Raw genomic sequence first — 7,989 nt, forward strand, 5'->3', positions numbered from 1 at the left:
AAAAAAAAAAAAAAAAAAAAAAAAAAAAAAAAAAAAAAAATTGCAATGCTGAAGCTTGGTGATGGGTACGAGGGGGAGACAAAGTTCCTGCTCCGGAAGCTGATTGTTACCTATCCCTCTGATTAAGTTTGGTAGATAGGCTTCAGATTGTCAAAACAGAAAGTCTTGCTTTCTCCTTAGCCAGCAAGGAAACACTCGCTAGGGGTGGAATGCATCCAGAAGAGTGGTTTGTATTTAGAAGGCCCTCAGGTTAATAGACCACTGGGGTCTTCCAGCAGCTCAGCCAACTTTCTACTTAGCTTGTCCTGTAGACCTGTAGAAGCCAATGGTTAATGGTTTGTAGTTCTAATGCATGTGCGTGCGTGTGTGTGTGTGTGTGTGTGTGTGTGTGTGTTGTGTCTGCATATGTTGAGGGAGGGAAAGGATTAGACCTGAGATGGACACCAACTTCTCACAGTCTTTCTAGAAAGTTTCCTAAGTCAGCCATTATCTACTTGGTGGCCCGGCAGACTACTCATTTCTTCAGTCCACCCATGCAGGATTGCCTCTTTTCATATCATGGTCTGCTGTTCAACTGGAAAAAATTGTGAAGCAGCCCCTCATGTTCAGTATTCTCATCGTAGGGTAATCCCTATGGCAAGTTGCAAGCTTTCTGAGACTACCTTTTAGAAGGGCATAAACTCAACCCAGATGACCAATTGTCAAGGAGCTTATCCATCTGACTGAATCTCTCATCTAACCCTAATAGTTCCTGATCTGTGATGCTAAGCTTTTTTGAAAATCTCTAGGTAAAAGAAATAAGTTCTCACCTTTGTTTTCAAATTGTGAGGCATCTAATTTTATAAATAGATGGCTCTGTTTCAGAAGAGTCAGCTGAAGCTTGCACCTGTAAACTCATTAATCAAAGAGGGACAAGAAGAGTCACAGTATTAAATAAAGAGGCAGAAATGTGGGGGAGTCAAGTGCAAATGACATGCTAAGGTAAGAATAGGTCAAGGGTAGAGGAACCCAATGGGAGGGTGGAGAATCCTGAAAATTATGGCTGATTATTACAAATTTGGTAATTAAAACGGCACTTAGTCAACCTACCTAATTATTGTGACATATAGGAGGTGCCTCATACTCAGTATTTTTCAAAAAGCAAATTGTACATTTTGTAAATTCCTCTTAAAATTAATAGGTAGGATCAGACAGCTGAACGCTCATCTAATCCAGCGAAGGGAAAACTGATGAAGTGAACAAATTCACAAGTTAGAGTCAGGACACAAATTAGGATCTAGATCTTTGAACTCTTGATCATTTTTTTTTTTTCTCAAACAGATTAAGACAGAAAAAGAGCCAGGAGCACACAACCTACAGAATCTCAAAGTTCTACAAAGCAAGGTAAAGTTCATCCCTTAGCTAGAGTTTGGAGGTCTATTTTTATTTTTTACTGTTATCTTTAAATACCTGATAAATACAAATGAGATTAGTAGAATCATATTCTCTATCAGGTAGGAGTTTGTCCCCAGAGTCAGCAGCGCTCAGAGCCAAGTTCCCCATGGAAAGACACTGGTGGCCGTGGAGGCGTATGAGAAAGGTAGCAAGCTGAATTCTCAGCTGGTAGGTCAGACAGGCCCAACAGTCTAGTATCAAAGCGATGACTGTCTGAGGCTCAGTTCCACTTAGACAAACTCAGGCACCAGGAGGAATTCTCTCGTGTTCCCTAACCTATGAAATATCTTTGCCCCATAGTCAGGCACCCAAAGACTCCCTTCTGTACTTTCCCCTTGGCTTTTCTCCGTGCTTCTCCATGATTGCTGAGTTTGCAATTAAACAAAAGCACAAAACTATGCAGATCAATGCATCTCTTGCACATCACGGTGCTGGTATATTTTTACAATCTGGGATGTGATCCTTTGATTAAGGACTATGTCCCTGATAGCTTCTAAGCTTCTCATGGGCCACAACAACCATGTCAGCCTTGGCTCATCACGGCTCGCAGGACCCAGCAGAATATGGGCACAGGGTAGGCTCTGACTAAGCACTTACCAAAAAGAGGAGAGACCCTACCTTGTGAGAGAAAAAATAGACTTATTTTTCTCGTAAATCTTACTATTGACTATTCCTAATCCCACCTGCATCTTAAAACTTTCCCAACCTATTGGCTCCTTCCCATTAGAATATGAAGACACTCAAGGCCTTAATCACTTTTAAAAGAAACGCTTTCCTTACTACCACACTTCCCCACTCACCGTTCTGCTAGTAAACTTGTCAGGACTTGGCCATACTCACTGTTTCCTCTTCTTTTCCACTCACCACTCACTCTTGAGGCTGCCAGCACGTCACTGGACGTGGTTTTTGCCAAGCTTACCAATGACCTCCCCGTCGCCACACCCAGTGGGTACTTTTAGGTACTTCTATCCCTTTATCTCTCCACAATATTTGGCAGTATTGACTATTCTTATTAAAACTTGTTTCCTTTACCTTACAGGACATCACACCCTTCTGCGTCTGCCTCACCCCATCTCTTACTTACTTCTCAGTCTCTTGTGTAGTTTACTTCATTTAATAGTCATTTCACTGTTGTTAAATAGTCAACAAATAGTTAATAAAAATATTGTTAAACATTGTCGACTATTTAACAAGATGACATGAAAAAGTAAAGGCAGAGTTGGCCAAGAGCTTCTCCCTAGGTTTAACTTCGGCTTATGCCGAAGTTATGAACTTGCTCTTCTTCCTTGTGCCTTCCTACTTCTCCGTTTGGGAAAAATGATTAGGATTCCCTTCATTTGCTTTGATGCCAAGGATGAGATTGGGGTGGCAGCTAGCATCCTGCGTTTTCACTGCTTAGAATAGGGGGTAATGGTAAGTTGCCAGGCAAGGGAACACCAGTGACTATGGCCACGCTTGAGCTATCGTGACAAAACTCCCTTCAAGATGGCGGAGTCGCCGGGCATGGGCAACTCTACAGCGGAGTTGAAAGAAAAATGGAGATGAAGGTTTACTGCCAGAGGCTGAAGTTGAGAATGGGTATGCACAAGGAGAGGCTGAATTGAGTTAGATCTTCAGCATCAGAAAACTTCCCTGGGGAGGTTGTCCCTCCCCTGAGAGGACCCCATAAAAAACTTACATTCTGGGCATGTAAGAATGATTCCATCTCCTCAAATACACCCCCACCTAGAAGATTCGAATAGGTGGGGATAAAACAATTCTTAACCCAGAACAGGACATCCCTCAGAGCCGGGCCAGGACTGGTCACAGACCACACCCCTCATTTATTCCTAGTGTCACAAGCTTAGCCATCAGCCGGAGAGCTGAAGCCACCCAGGTATAGTCTCCTTGTGCCCGGAAGTCATCCAACACGTTTAAGAAAGATGTGATCACAATACGTGCCGCACCAGGCATTTGCCTTGTGCCCTTACATTCGCTCTCCCTCATTCCCTTCATTTGCTTTGAATTACAGAGGACTGACTCTGGGAAACCTCATGTCCTGGGTGCTCCCGCCTCTCGGCTTTCACTTGGCTTCATCAGTGGGAGGCCCTGACGGGAGATGGAAATGTGGTTGGAAGAAGATACCAAGAGATTTTGCATCCTTCTTTCTTGGCTTTGGGTTGTGTGTCCAGCAGCAGCTGTGTGGTTCCAGTTCCTGTCACATAGACCCTAAGATGGATACGGCACCCACCAGGTGGCCACAGCTCCTGGAATCTGGTAACAATGCCTCCTTCCTTTGGCCCACTGCCCCCAAAGATAGAAGCGGCTTCCTGCAGTTGCTATTCTTTGAGTTTCCTTACCTTCTTCCTCCGTTTCTTGAGTTCTTCTAATACTTTAGTTACTAGGTCATTATAGTAATTTCCTTCCACCCAACTACCCAGAACAGGCTCTGTTTTCTAGCTGGCCCCTGTCTGGTACGCAGCCCTGGGCAAGTTCCCAAAATGTAAAGAAATCGATCTGCCTCATGACCAATCTCAACACACAAAAGAAACAGATCCAATTACAAAGCAAAACCTGACTAAAGTCTTGAAGAAGCTACAAAGAGATGAGAACACCTTGCCCAGCATGCAACAATCTCCCTCTCAAATCTCCTTACTTGTAACATTCACCCCTGCCGCTTCTCTCACCAAATCTGTGTTGATCTCCTGCCATCTTAAAAACAAACTAAAATGAGCAAAAAAATGTTTTCAAAATACAAAGACAAAACAAACAAAAATCTATTATTTTTACTGAGATTCATTGATGTTAGATATCAAGTGTGTACTTGTAATTGAAAAATAATGATAATTTGCAGTTAATAGCCAAAACCTCCAACTTAAAACAATTAGCCCCCCAAGTAAGCAATGATATCATAAAATAATTTAAAATTTGTATTAATGTAAAAAAAGCAAGAAAGAAGAGACAACATTGGGTCAAAATAAATAATCACTGAAGATAGTATATTTAAATCCCATTATATCAGTAATTATGTTAAACATAAAAAGACTAAATACTCTAAATAATGATTTGGATTGTTCAACTGAATAAACAAACACTAACTGTATACTACTTATAAGAAGAACACAACCACCAGAATAAAATAAATCTACTACAAGATGTGCATAGGTGTGTACCTTTACACTAAAATCTACAGAACTTCACTGAGATCAATGACTAAATACCTCCATTAACAGATGGACAAACCATATTCAAGGATTGCAAATAGTCATTATTATATAGACACTAATGCTCCCTAACCTGGAGAATACTTCAGGGTTCTAATGCTGCCAGATAACAAATAAACTCACTCTCAGGTCATTTTCTTACCTGGTACAACACAGGAACCTAGCTCTGGAAGACTCTAGAGGTACAGTCTTAGAATGTACAGCACTAGAAGTGGCAGTCTTCATAAAGAAGTCTTTCTAGGCAAAAGGTAGGCAACTTGGAATAGGAAAGTGTCCTAGAAGGAAGAACGAAACAAGGGTTAGAAATTAAGATACTTAGGGAACAAATGAGCACAACAGAATCAAAATACAGGTCAGCCCTCCTCCTCTTCAAAAGATACCACATACTGAAGAACATGAACTTACTTCACTGCCCTGGCAGAAGAAGGCACTCTTAAAGGAAGAAACCTACTGAATCACCAAAACTTTTGATAACTACATTTTTTATTGATCACCCAGTTAAATTCAAGACATTGAAAAACAGAACACAGACAACATCCATATAAATCGATTATAAGATGATGAAAATGGGAATCAAAGAGAACACTCTAAGAAAAGAAAAGCAGGGCCACACTACATACATTTCAACATGAGTTACATGCCATTAACAGGTATTTGCAGATATGAAGGAACATCTCAAATAAGAAAAATAGAAGAAACTAGGCAGAAAATAGGAATATGTGAAGCAGACGCCCACACTTAGGAAATAACTTTAATAGGAAAGAACCCTATTTCAGAAATGGAGAATAAATTGCAAAGCCCCAAGGGAAAGTCAACTTGATTGAAAATGAATTAAGAAACATTGAGGAGATGAATGAAAACAGTTTAGATAAACAAAGTGAAACAAAGGATCAGAGACAAAGTGTTAAGTATTCTCAGAATAACCATAAGTTGAATCTGTGATGGAGAAAAGCAAAACCATGGGATACAACTAATATTTAAAAGTGTAATCTAAGAAAACTTTCCAGAAGAAAAGAAATTCTGGAATCTACATATTGAAAAGGTCCACCATATGCCCAGGATGGTCAACTCCAAGCCATAACCTAGAAAAAGTTTTAGACTTTAAGAGATACAGAAAAAATAACATGAGCTTTTCATTACAATGGCCAAGTCACTTACAAAGAACAGAAAATTAGATCTAAGACTTCTCAACATCAACATGCAAAGCAAAAAAAAAAAAACAAAAAAAACAAAAAAAACAAAAAACAAAAAAATCCTGGAACAACATTTTCTTAAAACTCAAAGAAATAAAGTATGAATCAAGGAGTTTTTATTAACCCAGAAAAAGTTCTAGAATCAGTTTAAATGCTGGTACGATACAGCATAAAACAAGTTTAAATGCATAGGAACTTACGGAATATTGTATTCATACGTCCTTTTTTTAAAAATTTTTTAATGTTTATTTATTATTGAGAGACAGAGCATGAGCATGGGAGGGGCAGAGAGAGGAGGAGACACAGAATCCAAAGCAGGCTCCAGGCTCTGAGCCGTCAGCCCAGAGCCCCACATGGGGCTCAAACTCACAAACCATGAGATCATGACCTGAGTTGAAGTCAAACGCTTAACCAACTGAGCCACCCAGGCGCCCCTGTATTCATAAGTTCTTGAAAAATCTACTAGAAGATGATGAAGAGATAATTAGGAAAATGTCAAAATTTTGGATATGTTATGTGCAGATGTGTTTTAATATGTTATGGTATGTTATTTTATATGTATGTATGTTCTAATATGTATCTATTGTATGTTATGTATATCTATACACACAATGCACACACACACACACACACACACACACACACATTACATAAATATTTGTAGATCTGAGACAAAAACAAACCTAGTAGTAAGGGTAGGAAAATAGCTTGTAAATGTTAAATGTTTTGATAGAGTTATAACAGCACAACTAAAAAAATGGGAGAGAAAGGGAGGGAGACAGGGCAAAACAGAATGAGCTCATTTATTGTCACATAGATAATAGGTGAGATACTAAGAGCATCACTGAAAGATGACAAGTCAAATAGTGGAAGCCTAAGTAAGGAAAAGATAAAATTACAAACATATAAAAGGTATTTCTAGGTAAATACTAGAACAAAAATATAAACCCTTTCTAAATGTCAAAAAAGGAATTTTTTTAGAGTAAAACCAGACTACCTACAAGGGAAAAAAAAAAAACCTCACAAAAACATATAATGAAATGTACACAGAGTCAAGTGGACAAACATAAGTAAGAGTGACCTTAAAACACACAACAGTAATGTAGATCCTGTGAATACTTACTAGGCTTTGCATCCTAGTCATTAAAAAGACATCTGCTCAGGCATATGTGGAAAAAGTGCTATGTTAGTTTACATGTAAGCCACAATAAATTCTATAAAGTAAAAGAGTATGAACAGCATTCTCTGATCCCATTACAATAAAACTACAAGTACATAAAATCAATAAAAAGTAAAACCAAACAGATACTTCAATCTAAAAATGAAAAATCTCTATAAACAACTATCATACCAATCAAAATTAGGAATTTCTAAGTAAAACAGTGATAACGAAAATATTAGCTGCATATTGTGGGGTGAAATTGATAATAATAGTAATAATAACAATGATAATAGTTGGTATTTACTGAGAACTTGATAATTCATATGGGAAGCAGGCATTTTTCCATATATTTAATTTAGTTATAGCCACACCTACACATAAAAATAACTACATGGAAATGTTCAGGCATGATAATATATTGGTTGGGTAGGGCTTCTGTAACAAAGTTCCACAGACTGGGTGGCTGAAACAACAGAAATTTATTTCCTCACTGTTCTGGAGGCTGGACTCCAAAAGGTGTTAGCAGGGCTGACCTCTCCCGATGCCTCTCTCCTTAGCTTATAAAGATGGCTGCCTCCTTCCACTGCCTGCACCTAATCTTCCTTCTGTGTGTGTCTGTGCCCTCCGTTCCCCTACACATAGGACACCAGTCATATTGGATTGGGGCCCGTCTCAATTACCTCACTTAACTTTACTTACCTCTTGAAAGGCCTCACCTCCAAATACAGTCACATTCTTAGGTATTGCGGGTTAGGGCTTCAACATACGAATTTTGGGGGACATACATTCAGCCCACAACAGATCATAGACACTGTTTAGTGGGGTCTTTTCTTTCCCCTTTTTTCTTAATTCCCTACTCTGTTTTTCATTCTCACATCTTCACATAACTCTCCCCTCCCCCAAGGTAATCCATGCATGCGTATTTCCATCTCCATATCTTTCCAAAACCATATCGATTATAAACAGACATATGCATTAATTTACATTCATGCTTACA

Source organism: Panthera uncia, chromosome C2 (assembly GCF_023721935.1).
Source record: "Panthera uncia isolate 11264 chromosome C2, Puncia_PCG_1.0, whole genome shotgun sequence".
NCBI classification, from domain to species: domain Eukaryota; kingdom Metazoa; phylum Chordata; class Mammalia; order Carnivora; family Felidae; genus Panthera; species Panthera uncia.